The sequence below is a fragment of the Pezoporus occidentalis genome, unplaced genomic scaffold, assembly GCF_034315485.1.
Source record: "Pezoporus occidentalis ecotype Australia unplaced genomic scaffold, CSIRO_AGI_Poc_V1 ctg36, whole genome shotgun sequence".
Taxonomy (NCBI): domain Eukaryota; kingdom Metazoa; phylum Chordata; class Aves; order Psittaciformes; family Psittacidae; genus Pezoporus; species Pezoporus occidentalis.
The window spans coordinates 151,343-172,207 of NW_026915591.1; the positions used below are offsets into that span (position 1 = coordinate 151,343).

At 44.5% G+C, this 20,865-nt stretch overlaps 1 protein-coding gene across 1 annotated transcript in view; it reads right to left on the reverse strand.

Annotated features, from left to right (window-relative positions):
• GPR132 (G protein-coupled receptor 132) overlaps window positions 1-20,865 on the reverse strand; it is a 79,211-nt gene that overhangs the window by 43,459 nt on the left and 14,887 nt on the right. The gene's annotated exons all lie outside the window — the stretch shown is intronic.

Sequence of the window (20,865 nt, forward strand, 5' to 3'; positions counted from 1 at the left end):
CCCCTGGCAGTTGTCTTCTGCCCATCTTGACTTTCACTGCACCCTAACCTTGCTTTTTACTGGAACTCCTTGACAACCAATCTCCCTCCCAAAATGCACACCCAGGAATGCTAACAGAAAGCTTTTGAAATTCTGACATTTCAAATTTAGTTTTTGCTTCTGCAGCCATTGCAGGGAGAGTCAGTAGCTGCTATGTCCCTCTGATTATTCTCTTTCCAAGAAAGATAAGCAATCTGCTGGCACTGCTGGTCTGCTTGCCCACCCTGTCCTCATCTTTGTTTCTCACTGCAGATGATCTCACCCATCTGGTGCAGATAGATCAATAGGCACAAGCCCATTTAACTTGGGACTGGAACAGTACTTTAAGTGACATGTAGGCCTCTCATGGGTCCTTGTGAGACCAACTGAATTTCAGTTCATTGAGAGGTAAGTTTCTTTCTGAGCAAGCAAGAGAGAATTGAATGGGGCTGTGCTCTGCTACATGACACTGAGGTTGATATGGCAACAAAGGTTCTAAAATGATGAAACGCAAATTATATTCTCCTGCTATATAAATAGCTGTGTCAAGTTGTTATGGAAACTGTCAAGTAAACTAAGTTAAGAAAGGCTACTTTTTTTGCTCTTTTTTGACAGGGCTTTCTGACACATTTTGTACCAGCATAGTAAAAGAAAGGTGATCTACAAAAAACTGGGTGATCAGAACGTCTACAAATGAGGTGGGATGGCGTTACAGACTCTGTCCTCTTGAGAGGCTGGGACTTTGAAGTGCTGTACTTGCTCCACTTCCACAATATACTAGTTGGAAGACATGACCTGGTCTCACCAGAATCTGCTCCAGGAAACCTGGGGCCTGGTGCTCTCTGAAGATGATGCTCTGTGGGTAGATTTTTTCTTCTGAAGGCCTGGAGCAAGCATTTATGTGGGTGAACAGCAGATGGAACTGCAGTCACAGCTGTGCATACAGTAAAGCACTTTTTTGGGCATGCAGGTGGAAGAAGCTTCCATCAAGATTAAAAGTGTAGTTCAGTGGGTTTTGAAACCAATGTACCATCTGTGAACTGGAGAGGCACCATGTATCCTTTGATGGGAATATAAAAAAGGTGAAAATCAAAGCAAAAATGTTGAATTACACTTTGGGCACCAATCTTTTGTCTTAAAGATATTCCAAGAGTAGATAGATCCCAACCGTCCAAACCCTCTCTGAAGGATCCTTCTGTTCTTCAGGTGAGAAGTTGCTTTGACATCTTGTTTTCACCTCAGTCCCTTTTGTCAGCTGCACAGAGGGATCATTTAAATTAAACTTTTCTTGTGAGATCCCCACTGTGTTGTATTGTCAGATGGGTGATTTCGAGATAATGCACTTGTTCTTCATTCATTTTAGGTCCTTAGGAATTTTCCAGTAATGAAATGGAACTTGATCTCTTTGAAAGACACCAAGCAGGTAAATTAACCACTCACCCTATTAAAGCTGTCCTGCTATTGTCACTGCATCTGTCCAAGAACATAATTCAAGCAATATAACTGTTTATGGTATGCATAGCCTTCTTATCTTTGTTTCCACTGATACAGTTATCTGGCACCTATCCCTCTCAACACAATCAAGATGAGTCAGAGGGAATGAGGCTGTTGAAAGGTTTTCCTTTCATATTCCCAAAGACATGATAGCAAAGGGAATTTTGAAAGGGTATGACTGTGTTGATGTACAGTGGGTATTCAATCCCTATAAAAGCTCTCTATTATACATTTGATTCACCTTGCTAGAGTTTAGCAGTTACCATGCAGAGTTATGCCACAAGGGGTTAGTGGAATGTACTTTGTTCCTGTGTATAAATAACTAGCTTTTATTAACGTGCGTTCAAAAGTATGCAGAAGTGAACAGGATGTTAAGTCTGAGAAATCCTTTTCCTCTGGAACTGTGAAAAAAAGAAATAAAAATAAAAAAAAATCACACTTACAGAGGAAAGAAAGTAAAACGCAGAGAACAGGCTTGGTGCCAGCATTACAGAAAGGGGCAAAAAAAGGACAAGAAAAGTTCCCCTTTCTGTCCAGGGGCAAATTTTTGTCTTTATCCTTTCAGTGAAGAAAAATTGACATTCATTTGGCAAAAGAATAATATAAACACAGTGGGGATAGGCTGCAACTCAGGGGTCAAATGGTAAAAACCATGCCCTACAAATCATTTTCAAAAGCTGGATAGGTGGCACCATTGTCATGCTGGGATGGAACTCCCATGGAGAAGGACCTGACACAGCTCCAGGCCAGGACAGTACTGCATGGTGTTTCAGTGGAGGGAGAGATCTCCTGCCAGCTCCTTGGTGCTTGCTTGTGAAGCAAGTGGTATTGTTCATGTCACACTTCGTTACAGTGTGGCAGGCAGGGGAAACCACAGTCAGGGGCAAGGAAGACACTTGTGTGGTCCTGATGAGGGGTGCAAGCATAGTGGTCAGTCCTTCTGCACACCAGGTATCCTTCTGTCTTGGCCATTACAATTGTAAACTTCTCAGATAGAACAATAGAATGATAGAATGGTTTTGTTTGGAAAGGACCTTAAAGATCATCCAGTTCCAACCCCCTGCCACAGGCAGGGACACCTTCCACTAGACCAGGTTGCTCAAAGCCCTGTCCAGCCTGGCCTTGAAAACTTCCAGGAATGGAGCAGTTTTCCCTGTGGGCCTGGCACAACTGGGATATGATTCTGGCAGTGATCTCTCAGTCCTGAATTGTATAACAATATTAATAAGTAATGAAAAGTAATAAGGAAGAGGATCAGATGCTGTGGGGATGTGCAACACTAAAAAGACCTGAGATTAGCAAATGTTTCTAAGTGGTAAACTTTTCAGAAGGAAGGAGGAGAGTATAAAACAGGAGAATGAATAAGTACACAACTAAGAGAAGGATAGGGTCCTGGTAAATGAATCCCTGCCAAGAAGATGTTTAGGCAAACAAAGGAAGAGAGCAACATTCAGTCATGGGGGCAGCAGTGCAAGGTGTTTTGACGTGCATTTTATATGACAGAATTGAGGATCTAAAGAAATCCATGAAGGAAGCATTACCCTCTTCATGTGCTGGAAAATGCAATGTCTGTCTTCCTCAGATGGCTACAACCCTGGTAGGGAACAGGGGAATGAACTCTTCCATCTGCACCACATCTGAGAGACTAATGGGATAAATTTTTAACTAACGGGTTAGAACTTAAAGAGGGGAAGTTTAGATCAGATATAAGGAAGAAGTTCTTTACTGTAAGGGTGGTGAGGCACTGGAATGGGTTGCCCAAGGAAGTTGTGAATGCTCCATCCCTGGCGGTGATCAAGTCCATGTTGGGCAGAGCCTTGGGTGACATGGTTTAGTGTGAGATGTTCCTGCCCATGGCAGGGGGGTTGGAACTAGATGATCTTAAGGTTCTTTCCAACCCTAACTATTCTGTGATTCTATGATTCTATTCTATGGCTCCCTCGGCAGGAATTTCAGAGGCTGGTGGCTGTCCTCCCATCTCTTCAAGCAGGGTTCTTTTGCCCCACCGCTGGCTTATGCACAACAGGCATAGTGTACCATTTTTTCTTGCCTTTTGCTGATTTGGTAAAAGAGGTAGGACTATACTGTATCCAATCCTTTTTTTGAAGGCAGGAATGTCTAACTAAGCTAATTTACAACTTCATATTTGTCTATCTATCTGACTTTTCTAAGATGAGTTCCAAGTGGGATTGTGGGTGTAGGTGATACATGGCATGAATAACACTGCTTTTTTAACATTTATAGTAGGATTTTAGAACGGAAACTGGCAGAAAGGTGCTGGATGTCTTCTGCTCCTGCGATCTGCTGAACCAAGATAGACCCATATGATGATCTGCTTTCAGCTGTAAGCCATGCTGATTATAAGAAGTACCTGCAGAATTATGCCCAAAAGATGGGCACATAGAAACTGTATAACATGGTTACAAGTTTCTGTTTTGAAGGAGTCTAGCAGCCTGAGACTTACTCCATAAAAATGGGAAAGACTGTTGGCACAACTAAGTGCCAAGCAGAAGCAGAACTACTGAATTGAACCAAACTTTTATGTTTCTTGTGTTTTTTCCAGGTCATTTGAAGGGAGATCTCAGTGGAAGAGGAACAGTTCTTCAGAAGTCATATACGTCTTAAGCAGCCCCTGGGAAAAAGAAACAAACAAACACCTCCTGTATCTCAGGGCACTGTGCAGGGATTTTCCAGTCCTTTCCAATTGCTTCACATTGCGTGGGCTGAGCAGTGATTGGGAGCTCTTACATTTTAATGCCAAGTTTCAGAAAGATCTTTCTCGACGTCTACTCCACCTTTGTTTCCTCTTTTCTTTGTGGTTTGGGTCCACCCAAGCTCAGAAGCCAAAGAAAAGTGGATGGGCTGATTCACTAGACTTTGCACTTTAACAGCTTCAGACATTTTTCATTCATTCCAATTCTCCTTGGAGGCATTCATAACATTTTTTGTCTTTTTTTTTCTTTCCACAGCCTTACATGTATATACATCACGCTATCAGATAGGGTGCTAATAAGCATTAAAGGAGTATGCTTGTTCACGTCTTCAAGGTGATGTAAGATAGAAGTGTAGCCCTCAGCTCTCTGTAGCTCTGCAGCCACTCAGAGACTGCTCATGGCAACATCTCCTGCTCCCTGAGCTCTGTTTCTTAATTTCATGTTCTTCCTGGTACCATTGTTTCTCCCTGAGGTCAGGACGCCTGTCCCAGTCTCCTTTTATTCCCACTCAGCCACATCATTTTAGCACTTTATTTCTGAACTGAAGCTATTATCAAATATGTTCCCAAGTATGATTTGTGGTCATCCCTAGAAATACAGTCTACTCTCTCACAAACCTAGGAAAAGTTGGCTCTAGAGAACAGACTCATGATCCTTGCTGTTTTCTGGCCTAGTGGGCGCTAAGAATTCCTCCTCAAGTCCTCCCAGAAGGTACAGTACCTTTCAGAAATCTCCTCCCCTCTTTTCTTTTTCCCCAACAGTGGAAATGCTTTACATACTTTGCAGATGTGTAAGTCTGTTACGTAAAGCATCACATGAAGGCAAGGGCTCTTACAAATAATAAAACTGCAGGCTAGTTGAAACTGGTCCCCTTATTTCATTTTCCTTAACAAAATGTAAATCTACACCCACACAAACTATGTGTGCTTGGAGCAAAACAGTATTCCACATTCTGCGGTGGGGAGAGAGCCGGACTTGTTGAAGGGCAGCTACCTTGCCATGCTTCTTCTCCACTGAGCTCGTGCTTCTTTTCCATACCAGATTTGATCAGCCTGGGCATCTGCATGGTGCTGGCAGAGCCACTCAGGTAAGGAAGTGGCTTTGCCCATCCATAACTTACTGGGCAGTCTTCCTTGAGGATCTGCCCACCCCCATGGGCTTTGCAGATGTGGGCTGGAAAGCGCTCAGCCTGTTTTCCTTCAAGCAGTCATTCATGTCTCCAGGAAAACTTCCCGACAGATGCACTAGTGCTGACATAGACATGAGTGCAAGGAACAGGCCAATGCTCATTCTGAACCTTCTCCATTTCTACAGCCCAGGTCTGCCCTCCTACTTCCACTGGAGTTGTCCCAGTTTCACACTAGCTTGCTTTTTCACCACCCTTGGGTCTGGTTTAAATATGGAATAATGATAATAAGCCTACTTTCCACCACCTCTTCCAAAAAAATGAAAGATGTAGCAATCTAGGAGCAACACCTCATGGGCACCTCAAAATCACTGCCACAAAATCATTGCCAAAGAAGTGACAGGACAGCCTGCAGGATGAGACATTTCTCAATATGATGTCCTAAGAAACTGTGTAACATCACTAGCTTCAATCAAATTAATAGTCTATTATTCAATTAAAAATAAGGAAGTAAAGAGACAAAACCTTATTTAATTTCTTTCTGTCATCAGCCTATGTAATCTGCAGTTTAATGAACCTGATGGGTTGTCTTCAAATGAATAAAGAATTTTTCCTCGGGCCACCTACTCCAGTCATCACTGGGGGATGGGGAAATCTCAGCTCCATTAACGAAGAAGCCCAAAGGTGCTGCTCTGCAGATGGGACAGGACAATTCCCCATTGCTATTAAAGTGCCCTAACTGAAAGAGCACATTTGGGCTTTCAGAGGGACAACATACCCCATTTTCTAAGAGCAATGACTTCCTTTTCTCACATATATTTTGTGACAATTCATTTCCCCTTCTCTTCCCAGAGGTGACCTGTTTTATATGCAGTTGTTTCACAATTTGCTGTCAGGTTCCAGGAACTGAAGTGTGGAGAAAGACACGTGCTTGTGAAGAAATCCTTTCACTGAGCACTGATGCATTGGCTCAAACCTGGTCTCTGGGAAAACTGCACGGAAACCCTTGTACTCTGCAGAAAGCCTAGAAGAGGAGCACAGGATGCCTGCAAGACACTTCTCTGCTTCTCCCAACTCTGGACACCAACTCAGGGCCAGGATTAGTGTCCCTGACATTATACTCCTAGAGAAAATTAGAAAGCCTCATCTGCATTGTTTTGCCCCATGTAACACCAGCCAGGTTCCTTTCTCTAGCAGAGTTAAACGACGTAATTTGAACTGTTTCTCCATGTTTCCTGCACCTACACACGATGTTTCTGGTCCAGCTGGAGAAGATGAAGTTCAACAAATGGTCAGTTAAATTGACTTCAAAAAGTACAGCCAGTGGTAACAGGAATGATAAGGAAAGGCTTTAGTGGAAATGGTACACCAGGGAATCCCAGATAATTCAGATGCTGGTGGAGCCGGAGATGGCTGCTACAATTACATCTGCCCTACTGCATTGCAGAAACAGGTGACCAAGGGTCACCAGTTCAAAAAATCTCTTCCATTTTGTCCTGACTTCTGAGTCTCACCCCTTTTTCTGTGTCTTTAATGAATGTGCATACACACATTTCATTACATACTTGGTGTGCATGCCATTTCCCCCATGTTTGTAACACCCTGTCAGCCATGTGGGCCATCCTTCAGCAAACACTGTAGTTTGTGGAGACTGTTGGGCCAAGAAAATGATCCCAAATCATTCACGATGCTAAAGTGAAGCTGCAGCATTAACAGACTCCCTGGGGTGACAGTCCCAGCCTTCATGGGAATCCATGCTCTCTTCTACCTTCATTAGCCTTCTATAACGTTGCTCAGCTGCAGCTAGTGTGACACTGGCTCCTTTGTGTGACTCTAAGGCTTTTGTGCATCAGCCAAAATGCAATGCTAAACCAATCAGGATAACAAGCTGCTGACTGTTCACACGCTGCTTCCAAAAGCAAGATTATATACTACTGCATGCATTATTGTCTGTCTGTGGCTGGGGTAAGTCAGAGACAAGGTGGGCTCATCCTAGGGCAGATTTCCTGGTCTGGTAGTTCTACAGCACTGGATACTGGGCTCTGTAAGCAGTCAATGGACAAACTCCACTTGCTGGACAGCAACTTTATACTGGTGGATGGTGGGAGCCAGTTACTGCAGTACTTGTGTCTCCTTACTGACGTTGCCTGGTGCAAGCAGTGAGAACCAACATTTTTGGTGGGATATTGTGGAAAGGGGAAGAAGGAGCTCTGTTGTGACTCAGGGACTCCCTTTTCCCAAGCAAGATGCTCTCGTGAGATTTGAAAGTTTGTTTCCCTTGGCAGAAATTTCCTCCAGCACTGTGGAACCAGAAAGGTGGGTGCAAGAAGCCTGGGAAGTGCTTCCGCTTGGACATTCAGGATGAACCTGGCCTGAAGCAGTTAGAGCTATAGGAAGGGCTGGGCTTTTTTTTTTGCCCCTCACACAAAAATAAAACAGAAAGAAGGAAAAAAACCCCACAACTATAAAAAAAAAATACAGAAAAGGAGGTGTGAAGGGGTTGCCCGTGAGTCCAGGCTCTGAGAAGAGAGGTCAGATAATGCCCCATGAAGCAACTGGATATTAAGAGATCAGATGATAAACTGTCCAATGTTCCTTTAAGTCAGCATCTGGCTTTGCCCAACTAGCTCTCTGGCACTTGAAGCACTGTGCAAATAAAGATAACGTGACATGACATCCTGTTGGGAAGCTCGCTAATTGGTCAAGGAGCAATCAGGATGAAGCACTATGAGTGGATTTTGGCATTGGAAACACAGCCACTGAAGGTGGCCTGCACTGTGGGTAGGAGGCACCTCTGGTGTCCAGGGTATGGGGTTTGTAGTGGCTGCTGTTGGCACGGACAAGTCCCAACTTGCACCTTGACTTTCCCTGGTGCATGATGTATGGCTGAGGGGAGGCTCAGGCATGTCACTGTGCTTGGGATCACTGCAGAAGGTGAAGGGGCATTTTTGGGTGCAGAGCAGCTCCACTTTCAGATTCCTGCTGTCCGTAGGAAAAACCCCTTTCCTGCAGCTTGTTGTTGTGGATGGTGGTGGTAGTGACTGGGTCTGCAGGCTCATCTGCACATCTGCCACCATGCACAGCATCTCTTTTCTAAAGCAGGAGGGTCCTGATTCAGAAACCAGACTATTTCTAATGGAAATAGTTTTTAATCACAAGCTCAGCTCTTTTGGTCTTTTTTAGCACATGCTCTGAGGTGTAACTGGTGTGTTCCTCTGTGCAGTGGTCAACAGAAGTTCTGTTTTTAAGTCATATATCTGAGAAACCATTTCCCCAGATTTTAGCCAAAAAGGAAGGCTGGTTAAAGGTATCAGTCAAGAACTTCAGCTCCTAACGTCTCACACCTTGGGCAACTCCAGTTACTATACCCGGCTCCAACAGCAGCCTTTGGCCAAGCTAACCCCTGAATTGCAGCACCCCAAGAAGCAGAGCAGAGCAAGGTTTAGGATGTGTAACGCCAGGCAATTTCTGCTTGTTTACAATTTGGTGTGATTGTGACTGCCTCCTCTAGCAATCACCCAGCTACTGTAATTTTACTCTAAAGCATGTGACTCCTGTTATCTTCTCTGAATTAAAACATGTACTTCAAAATATAATATTTTTCTGTATGGCCTGAAAAGCATATTCTTGACTGGGTATGACTTGACACCTTTCTGGATAACACGACTACTTGTCTCTTAATTTGCCCAATGGGAATTGTATATTACCAGTAAGCCAGCATGACATATCAAACTCTGCTCCCTGAGTAGAGCATATTATAACGCCATTTTTACATCTCACATTATGTTTCATTATGCATTTACAATTTTGACAGTAGCAGTGCACAGAATGCATTTCATATGCTAACTAAAACAAACTTTTTTTTTTTCTAATTTGCTGAAAAAATATTATGGTATATCTATGACACTATGTTTCTGGAGTGAGAAGAGCAGCAGCATCAGGCATGTAGTCTGTGATCTTTGTTTTGGGTGCTGATCATAATTGTACACTCTGTTCAACATGCAGTGACAGGAATTTCATCCAGTGTTGCTAAAGAACCATCCTATTTTATGTATTTTTGTGTAATTTTAAGAATTTATACACAACTCTGTAAAAATACTTGCTTATCTATCTAACACGTGGTTGGACTGGATGATTGTTGTTGGTCCCTTTCAATTGAATTATTCTATTCTACCAAACCTATTTGCTATTTAAGTAGGTTATTCTCATTGAAGATGACACATTTTTTCAGATGGCTTGTAAAATTCCTAAGCATTTCTCTCAAGAAAGAGAGGAAAATGTGAACCTAGGGTTATAGTTTACTCAAAAATATATGAAAAATCATTTTGTCTGTTAGAGGAGGATGTGCAGTTTAGAACAGGGCAGAGCAGAGACCATTTCTCTTAAAGCACATTGTCAAATACGAGAGACTGCATTAGTTTTATTTTCTTGAGCTGGTCTCATGGCCTATTTTGTTTACTCAAGGAAGGAGGGGTATAAAGTGTCATCACACCCCTTGGTATGGACAGCAGTAAGATAAGTTGTGGCAGCAGGGAAGTGTCATCTATTTGCCACCTACTTTTATAATGTTGCTTTCCGTGTTTCAATCGGCTCAGCTGGAACTGGGTATAACCAAACAAATGCTACTTCCTACCATCATCAGGGACAAAATCAGGAGCCAGGGAGTCATGTTGTGCTTCAGGTGCCTCCTGAAAAAACTTGAAGAACTTTTGTTTCCAACACTGCTCTCTAGACCCTGCTGTCATTCAGGACTGCCTATATCCCCACCCTGAAATAGCTTCTCTATGTCATCTGTCTCTATGCATTTGGCCTGAAGGCACCCAAGTGGCACCTCATTTGCCTGTTCTGTGTGTTCATCAAGCAGTTCATTCCTAGTGCTACTAATTCTTACAAATACCTCCTGCTTTTAAGCAGCGTTTAGACACTCATCAGTACAACAGAACAGATCAAAGATCTGTTTAAAATATAGTGTTACACTAATATATGACTGACGGGGATGGTGTGTAGTGTGCAGGGGTACCATGCATATGACAAGGCTTTGAGGACACTGAAACACCAGACCCTGTCTGCCCACACTGCAGATGAGCCCAGATGCTCCATCTCCCTGGGCACCAGCACAGCACCTATTGGCAGCACTGCACTCATTTTGCCTCGTGTCAGGCCAGCAAAGCATGATAAGAGATAATTGGGATTAAATTGCAACCTTTTATCTTGGTAAATGACAGTTACTTCCTTGTAGGCTACCTACATTGACAATGAATGTTCAGGACAAGCTGAACAAATCTGTTTACTTTGATCCTGAGTAAAAACCTGGGAGAAGCTTCCCAGTCCTTAGGCAAGGCAGGATGGCAGACTCCAGCAGCATTGGCTCCGCGGCCCCTGGGAGCCTCCAGTGAGGAGTTTTGCTGGAAATAGGTGCACACCCCGACTAACATCTCCCTCGGTCGGGCAGTGCAGCAGCAGAGGGCAGTAGCTCAACGCGAGGCTTCCTCCACTGCAGGCCACTTCGCATCTTTTCCTACAGGCTATTGCAGCCCCTAGGTAGCTGTGCATGCTGTTAATGTTAATCACGCCTTTTCAGTAAATCTGAATGTCCTCTGCAGGAAAAGGGGAGTGTTTGCCTTTATCCCCAGCCACAGGCAGCAATGAGTGCCTGTTGCTGACTCAGTGCCGCAGGTGATTTGGTGCCTCCCCATCACCCCGGGGAAATGGAGATGGCACAGGGGAATTAAGGCCCTATGTATGATGTGCAGGGAGGAGCAAGCACCCTGGGAACTGAGACTGAAGAGTCAGAGTGGCTTTTGTAACTCATTAGGCTCTCCTTTGCAATGGATTTGGATCCCACACAAGAGGCCAGCAGACTGTCTATGCAGCACAAGTAAGGCTTTCAGCAAAACCTGTGTGGTGGCCATAAGTCCTTGGCCAGTGCTGGCTTCTGCAAAGTACTAGATGTCAGCCACTGGGAATAAAACAAATTCCTATCCTATTCAAGTGTAGCTTCTGATCTAATACAGGGCTTCTGATCTAATACAGACCTTGCCTCAGCAGCATAAAAATTCCCTGTTTACAATCTTCTTCCTTGTGGATAGAGTTATCCTGAAGCCAAAGACTCTTAGGACACAGCCTCATCTAGAAAAACAGGCAGAGGCACAAAACTATGATTCCTTCTAACAGTCCCAAAAGCCTCTTCAGAAGCTTCAGAAACCCCAGCAAAGAGAAAGGAAACAAATCATGGAAACCTGTGATGAACCCCACCCTGAAAATACCAGTATACACGCTGTCGGGGCAGAGAGTAATAAAACCAATACACATGCAGCAACATGGCAGGCGGGTGCTCACAGCCACATTTTACACAATCCAGTGCAGGTATGTGAGTTATTGCCTAGTGCCCTCTTTCCTCTCTGAGACACAAAGAGCTGCACAAACACGTTGAGGGAGCTGCAGGTTGTATCTTTGCCTGCTTTGGCAAGCTCAGTTTGGCCATTATCTGGGTGAAAGCTCTGCCTCACAGCAGGTCCCAGGAGCTACCTCTGGCCCAAGCAGTGCCTGGTCTATGGATGCTGACATGTAGTTTTTTTCCCCCGGTGCAGTTCCATTAGTTGTAGCTCAACCCTACCCTTCTTTGGTTCCTGAAAAGCCACAGTGCAGGGGGGCTGCTGGCTGCCATTTTGAGCAGGAGAGTCATGAAGAGGGACAGGATCCTCCAACATGGTGCAAATCAGCAGGAGCAGCATGTTTCCCTTGTGTCTGCAGTGTCTAGCTGTCCTCCAGACCCATGCAGACCCCCAGGAGGGCTGGCACATGTTAATCCCCCAGTTTCCCACAGGTCTGGAGAAATCATGGGCAGTGCTTGCTGCAGTTTCCAAAGAATCTGGCTTTTCCATGTCTGCAGACGTCTTTACTGTGTGCCCTGCGGCTGATCTGCATGCTGAACCTATAACCTTGCACAGACCTTGGTCTTTCCTGCCCACTGCCATCCCAGGGAGCAAACACAACAGGAAGAAGGCCATCACGCTGGAGCGCTTCCTTCTCACTGCCACAGGGGAACACCTGGCACCAGCCCCATCCCAGTGACAAGCTTCCTGCTCTGCAATCCCTTCTGCAGGCCAGTGCATACACTTTGCATCCAGACTTTCCAACTGCAGTTTGCTTGCACCACATACAGAAACACAGCATTTATTTTTAACCTAAATGGAGTCATCCAGGGTAGGGTTTTGTATAAAGATCCTCAGAGCATTCAGGATGGGTCAGGTTTTTAAAGATGTTAGCACATTATAAATCTATACATTCCCTGCCTACTTTCTTCTCTTCTGTTGAAAGAGAAGGCCCACCCAGCATCTTGAGGTCCCAGACAGTTTAAGTACCACCAGGATTAGTTAAAGGACTTTTTTCACAATGTCTGTATCACCAGAAGCAAATGGGTTCCTATCAGCCTGGTTGTCTCAAGGTATTTCTTTGTCCACTTCTTGGGCTCTGGCAGGAACAGTACTTGGCTCTGGACACTTAACTGTGAACCTACTGAAATCAACAGAAAGATTTAGGATCAACCCAGGCAACCTTTTTCCTCCCTTAAAGGAGCACTTCACAGCTCTGCTCTGTCTTAAGACAGCCACTGGGGTAAAATGATGTGACTAAGGGCGTGAAGCAGCTCGGTTGCAGAGACTCTAGCTCCCTTGTGCCTTGTACAACAGGAGTACTGATGTGCATAAAAATATCCCAGACAGATCATCACTGTTGATGTCACATGAGTATTTCAGAGCCTCATGGGACTGAAGGAGAGACAAAAGTCTCGTGCAGACAAGGATGAAGAATCAAAGCATGATGTAAGAATGAGGCAGGAAGAGATCACTTGCTGGATAGCCTGAAGCTCCTAGAGCTTAGACCTCTCTCTTGATCTCTGGTCAGATGGCTGGAGACTTGAATCTCCCTGACATTGAGGCAGCTCATGACACAGACCTGCAGCAAAGCCATCTTGATTGACAGTCTTGTGGTGGTGAGTTCAAGGACAGTCTTGGGACAGAAAACCAGCAGTCCCAGCTGCCCCCAGTGTTTATCAGAGCTGGAGAACGTACTGATCATGGAGATTTAAGAGGAGGATTTGGAATTAACTGGCTGCTAATAATCCCCAGGCACGACCTGTTGCTTGCTCTGTAGATGGCAGCACAAGGAAACCAATCGTGAACTCAGTGCAAGGCAAGTACATAGGTCTGTCATTAACAGGGTCAACCGAGGGAGTTATTTCACCTGAGACTTGAACCACTTTCAATTTTTAACAGCAATGGGTTAGGAAAACAAGAAAGAAGCCACAGCTGCAAACAACTAGTAAAAGTAACTTGCAAAGAAGGAGCAGTCCTATGTCACGTAGAGATAGCCTTCATCTCATAAAAACCTCTGATGGTTACCACATAACTGCAGATCAAGAGAAGAAAGCCACCTGAACAGATTTATTAAGAGTCTGTGTTCATTTGGGCACAAACCTGACCTTTATTCTGTGTTTAAGTAGCAAACAGGGACTCATGTTGATCCCCAAATGTTTTTGCAAAAGGGGCTGGTATGGCAAAATTTATCAAAACACACAACATGTTCTAAAGTGCTTGGAATTTCCATTTGAAAAATGTGGGTAACTAATAGTTCCCAATCAGCTCCTTTGTGTACCTGCCCTGAAATCATTTGGTTGCATTTTGATAAAGTTTGGCTTTGCAATTTAAAGCCGTAAATACACCCTCCTGTATTTCTATACAGGGGTTTTGTTTTCCCTTCCACAGGGTGCATTTGAGAGGGAGCCTGGAGGGACCTTCATCTTGTGAACTCCCAGAGCTGCTATTTCTGAGCACTGATTTCCTTCTTGGGATGTAGATCTTGACTTCCATGCCCTCAGCTGACTGGTTTGCATAAACAAAGAGCATCGCAAAGAAGTCAAAGCCGGATGTACCTACAGCAAATAAATCTCTTCCTTTCTGACAAACAGAGAAGGAATTGACCTCTTGCACGTCATGTCTGGTTGTCTGACCAAGACTGTCAGTCACAACTTTCCCTCTGGAAGCCTTCGATGAGACAAGGGATAAAAGGGACATAAAAGTGACATCAGTAAGACTAAAACAATGAATGACAGGATTTCCTCTACCATCTCCATTACTTGATTCCTACAAGTTTTCCAGTCATGGCTGCTCAAGTCCCAGACAGTGTCTGTGTGCATTTTTTTCACCATGGTGGACTAACACACCATTGCCTGTCACTCCCTCCCTGGGTCCCAACCCCATTTTTGCATCCATTTTCTGGAAACAGTCCAGCAAACAAGTTCACCAGTTGAACATTTGGGCTGGAGTAAATTTTAAAGCAAACATCTGGGATCTCTGCAAACAGGAAATCCACCACACTCCTGGGCTGAGAACATTTGTAGTTGAGAACCAGGCACTTTCTATGCTTGGGCCATGAGATTCCTGGGAGACGCCCTGTAATACACACATCCAATCAAGCCCTCGCATTTCTCCTCAGAGTTCAGATGGTGAATCCTAGAAGCACAACTCTAGGAGTCATACCATGAATTACGGCAGGAATTATTGTATCGTGAGTCACCGGAAATTAATCTGTGAGTACTGGACATTGCTCCTGGATAATTTGGTCATGCCCAGACTACGGGATATGTGAACTGCAAGGCAGAGCTTGCCTCCTCTCCAGCCTCATGGAGGCAGTCCTTCCTCAAGGTGTTGGGAGGGGGAATTGTGCATGGCCAGTCCTTGTCCTGGCACTAATCTGGGGCTCAGCAGGAGAGCACTTGCCATTCCCATGTTGACTTTGTTAGCAATGATGTGGCTGCATCTGTTGATTGGGTGATTTAGAGTCAGTTGTTTGCTCAGCGTTAGGAACAATGCAACATGCAACAAAATGTCACAGACAATTTGATCCCAGTAACATTTTCAGCCTTAGTCTCACATAGCCATATTTTCTGGCATACACCAGCTGGCCTTATTGGCCTGATAAGGCTCTGGCCCAGTAACCTCTGTAAAATTTATGTGTATATATGAATGAGTATCAATCACAAAGCTGTTAGGCATATCTCCAGTTTGCAGGATCAATATGCAGGGCAGCTTGTAATGACAAGCACCCTCATATGGGTCATGAAACTGTGGTGTGAGAGTTTACAGTACAAGTACTGCCCCTTGGGTAATAGCCAAAGTTTTGGGACCCTCTCCCAGCCTTCCAGTTACCTGTGAGATGTGGCAGGATAACTTCCCCATGGACACACCACTGGACTAACCAACCCCTGCCAAAGCCTTCTTCCAGCCTGCCCTGGGAATGGGGAAACTGAGGCAGCAGCTGCTGCAGAAAGACTCTGTGAACACATCCCTTTCATACTGAGATGGTCCAAGACATGCAGAGATATCGGGGCAGTGCACCTGGGCTCCTGGGTGTACACTTAGCTCTGTTCCCACATCTGGGCTGAGCTACTGTGCTGGGGTAAATCCAGGCTAATTTGGGCCCCACTAGTTCATGTGGGAATGCTGCCTGGAATGCACATCTGTATAGATTTTGCCCTTTTTTAGGCCCCGTCAGATTCCAGGCTTGTGAAGAAACAGTATGTTGGACAGAAAAACTCTGCACCATCGAACAAAGCAAAGAGAGGGTCAGCATGCTGCTGGGAGATACTAAATTGTCTCCATTTTTCAGTGAAGCCTGGAAACAGGGGCTTTTTTTCTACAGCCCCAGAGGTTAAACTAGGAATCCCACCTGAATCTCTGAGGCTAACATCTGAAAACCTCTGCTCTTACCTCTGGAAAGGATGTGCCTTTCTGTGGAAAGAAAAATAAGAATAAAGAAAAAAGATTCTGATTCAAATTAGAAGGCAGTAGGGTAAGTTAATTCCTGGTGGCCCAGTTGCTTTATATCCAAAAGGAATGTAGCCCATGCATTTATTTCCACCCTTCCTATTCTCCCTGCCCTGTAAAGGCTAGTATCTTTCCTTTGGAAATATCATGTCTAGAGCAAACCAGAACTGTAGTCCCTGCAGTGCTTGACATGTTTCTGCAGGAAATTTGGAAGGGAAAAGCATGCAGGTTGTTGTCGAGCTGGTCACAGGCTGTTTCTCCATTTCCGATCTGGATGCATGAGGCTGAGCCCTGCACAGGGGCTGAGAGGAGATCTGGCTCCTGGTTGGGTAAAGATGACCCACAGGCTGCAATCAGTTCCCTAGAAAGGCCCTGGGTGCATCCTTTGGACTTTGCATGTGCTTCCCCCCATGCAAACTGGTCCTATTCCTGCCCTACAATCTGCTTGGAATCACTGAAATGGGGGGAGGAGACAAGAGAGGAAAGAGAAAAACATTAAAGAATGATGAAGTTTCCACTCAGCTACAACAGCCTTCTGTTTTCATGGATCTTGAATTTAAGAATTCCTCTCTGTCTCAGAGATTACTGGTGCAACACAGCAACCCACAAGCTGGAGGAAAGTCCTATGCCTCCATTCAATCAGCTCAGTGCTCCATGGCTTCCTGGCTTCCTCTGGCAGCCATGAGCACTGAGTGATGATGAAGAAGGCTTCAGAGGGTAGGTGAGCATCTCACTCATTTGTTGGTTGGTTTGGATGTTTTAAGACCGTCATGGTCTCCTTTTCTGCTGCCCCAGAAGCCAACTCCCAGTGCTGGCCTCAGGTTTACTGTGTCAGAAAGGCTTGTAGTATACACCCTCAGGCACTACCTATTTATCTACACAACAGGGCTGTGGGAAGGGAAGTGCTGTTAGGCCTTAAAGAAAATAAATTAATGTAGAGTGACTGACAGGCAGGTGAAGGCTCAGAACCCCAAAGGAGCTGAGATAAAAATCAAAGGGAGGTGAGGAATAAGGCTGTGTGACTTTTCCAGGGGTGGCGCTGGTAGGACACAATTCCTGACAGCCTGGTGGTCCATGGAGGATGAACCAGTCCCCAGGCCACCCGCTGTCCATGGCATGAAGTGCTCAGGAAAGAGCTCCAAGAAGAGCAGTGGACTGACATGCAGGAGAGGTCAGCCATTCTCTCGTATATCTTAGGATGCAGCTAGGCTAGTATCATATCATGCTGGGCTAGAAATCGCATTTGCTTGCTGAGTTCCCAAGATAAAGCAGCATATAATATCTCAGTGATTTTCCATACATCCATCCAGTCTCATACACTCAGCATTTACTATTATCAACTTTATTGTCTCTTCTAATGCAAACAGCCCCACAGTGCAGCTTTTATCTTCGCTTCCTTATCTCCAGGCTTCCAGGCTAGGGGAGCCCTCTGGAAAAAATGAGATTTTTCTCAAAGAGAAACATGATTGCAGGCAGTTCACTTCAAATAGGCCCTACTACGTCTCACTCTTGTAGCAGGGAGGCAACCCTCTCACGAGCCCATTTATTTAAGAGGAACATTTCAATAGCTGGGAAAAAAGCCTATCCTGTCGCTGAAAATGTGGGAGATTCACATTACTCCATCCAGCAGAAACCAGGAGAACCATGTGGCCCAACAAAATGGACCTTTCATTGCCTGGTGTTTATTCTGAGCAGGGCTTTCTGATAGGCGCTTTCCCTGATGCGATGCTCCTTTCCTGATCGTGTCTCATACACCAGCAACCAGAACATGAGAAGACACCTCCCATTTTTTTCAGATCAAGCAGACTACAGGGCGCCTGGGCCCAGGAAACATTTCTAGAAGATGCAGTGAAATGGAGCAGAAGCTCCTCCAGACCATCTCTTGTGGCACTGAGGATTTAGGGAATGACAGCACTCAGACCATGCTCAGAGCAAGGCTTGCTGGCAATGATGCTCAGAGCAGCGTAGAGATTGCACTGCTCTACGTGCTGAAAATTGTACCAAGCACTCCATTCACTTGGTTCATTTTCTTTAAAAGGATTCAGAGAAGCTGAAAGAAGCCTTGACTTGGAAGAGGAAGTGTGGATTGAAATCCTAAATGCTTTCAATACTCTAAGTCCACATGTGAAGCATGATTTAAACTGAGATATGTATTGCCTAACCCAAATGATTGTAGTGACAGTTACATTAACCTCTCTGGCACCAGGGAGATCACATCCCACTAATACCAGCTCTAAACAACAAAATACATGCCAGTTGAAAAGTTAACACGCAACTGGCATTAACTCTGTTTTCTATCCAGTCTGTGCCAAGATACTCTTTTCTTACAAAGACTCGATCCAACTCAATTTAGAAAAAGAAAAAAAATCAGTTCTCTGAACCCTAGCACTTGGCAAGCTGCGCCCTGGTGAGTGCACTTCTCTAAGCAGGACACATCTTGTTCACTGGAAAAGTTTAAAACCCAACACCTCAGGGTGCGTTATTGCAGGAACTTTTCATCATGAGGAAGCAGTTTCCTGAAATCACATGGTGAAAAGAGTGTGGAAAGGTATGGAGCTTTTCTTCAATTCTACTCCAGTGAAAATACTTTCTGCAGAAACAAGATTACTTGCTTGCAGGTTAGACTTTAATTCTGCACCCCTGTTGTTCTGTGGGCATGTGGCATTATGAAAAACAGCTGAAATTTGGCCTGTCTCAAGGTCAGTGGAAGTCAGGTACCTGGTACTCTATTGGAAGGAACATGCTGACCAGCTCCCACATTTGGAAAGTCCATGATTAAGCACAGCTTGCAGGCTGAGTACATCTTCAAGGTTTAGAGCACAGCATGACCTCTAGAATCAGATCACACAGAAGCAGAGCTGCCATAATATAATGCCAAGAGTATGGACTGTGTATATGTATATATTACATATATAAATGTCATTTCCAGTGATTCACTCTTCCCACAGATTCCTGTCTGTGCCATGTTTCTATTAGTGTTATAAGCAATTTGTGGGTGAGATGGTGTTTTACCAAGGACAATATCTGTGAGTCAACACTTTCTTCCATCCTGCTAGTTGGAAAACATGTGAAAGAGACACTTTTTGCAGTTCTTCCACATGCTGAAAGATGTGATTCCTGAATTCTCACTTCCCTGACCCAAACATTTTTGCTTATTTGTACTGTGGCTCTTCCTAGAAGCTCTGGCTGAAATTCAGGTTGTGGCTGTGCTGGGTGGCGTTCACAAACGTGCCCCAGATGACACCCTGGCGGGAGCAGGGAACAAGCTAATGCATATTGGCAAACTCTTCTTCTCTCTCTAACACACACTCCACAACCACTTTTATTTTCTTTTTTGAGAAAACATCCTTGTTGCTTGTTCCCCACATTCCCAAATGAGAAATACCGAAATTGCCTGAGTGTGCAGCTCCAGATGAAGCTGTTGCTCTGAGCAAGTACACACAGACAGAGCGATTGCCATAGCAACAGAAGTTATGTGTGAAATCCCTGCGAACTGGTCCTTCTCCTCTCCCACCCATTCAGGTCCCTTTTCAGATTTGTCTCATTTGTTTTTTTTCCCCCAAGGTGCCAGTATCAATTCATTCCTTGAGTTGAACACCTAGTGAGATACTTTGAAAACAGCCCATTGGGTTAAGATAGCATGCCACCAATTACGGTAGTGGCGGGACAACTTTGTGGAGCATCATATTGGAAAAATGCATCCCGCTGGGTCTCAGGAAAGTCTTAATAGGCCAAATCGAAAGAGAGCACATAGTGGGAGGGTTGCTGACTGCATTTAGGACCTCAAGGGCATATCCCAAATTTGTTCCTGATCAAATCTTCACTGAACTGTTTACTTTTTGAGGTGCTAAGTCAACAGATGTGCATCAAAACAAATTAAAGCCATTTAACATCAAGCTGCTAATGGCTAGAACCACACAAAATAATGCAGGTTATTAACCCCATAATAAGGAGCTCATTAAAATGTGAATTACCAATTAGTTTACTTAGGAATTCCATTAGGAGAAACACAAGCAACAGCAAAACCACTGAATATTTGCCAGCTGCTGGGTGCAACACACTGTAAAGACCGATGGCCAGGGAGATGTGTCCAGCTGGTGTAGACTGGCAGAATTGCCAAGGGATGCAACACAACCAAACTGTCTTAAACCAAAATAGGATCAAGATCAAATAGACTCATAGACTCAACTCAGGGCTTGAGGAGGAGTATTTTATGCAGTTAGTGCTGGAAGTGTCATTGATCTTCAGGGTTACGGATGCCAATGGTACCACTCATACTTGAGTTTGGATTGATATTTAATTCCCTTGTCAAGCAATGCTTTCTTCAGGTCAAAAGGAGCATACCTAAGCACCCTCTGGACATGACAATCAGCCCAAAACTTACCAAAGCTTGACTTTAACAAGAAGGATGTTTAATTGGCCAGCTAAAAGCAGCGTAACCTTCCACACTGGCATCCTCAAACTGCATTGGAGTTTTACTACTCAATTCTGTGCTCTGCATTTTACTATTTCACATATAGCTCTGTAGTTTTAACTTATTCTTTCCAGGTATTAGCATTTCTATACTACCTGGAGGGAGCTGGCAGCCTTCTAGAGCTTGCTTTGCTTTATATATGTAAAAATGTATTTTCCCCAACATACTGAAAATGGCACGCACAGAGACCTTTAAGCTTTTTTTGTTGCTGCA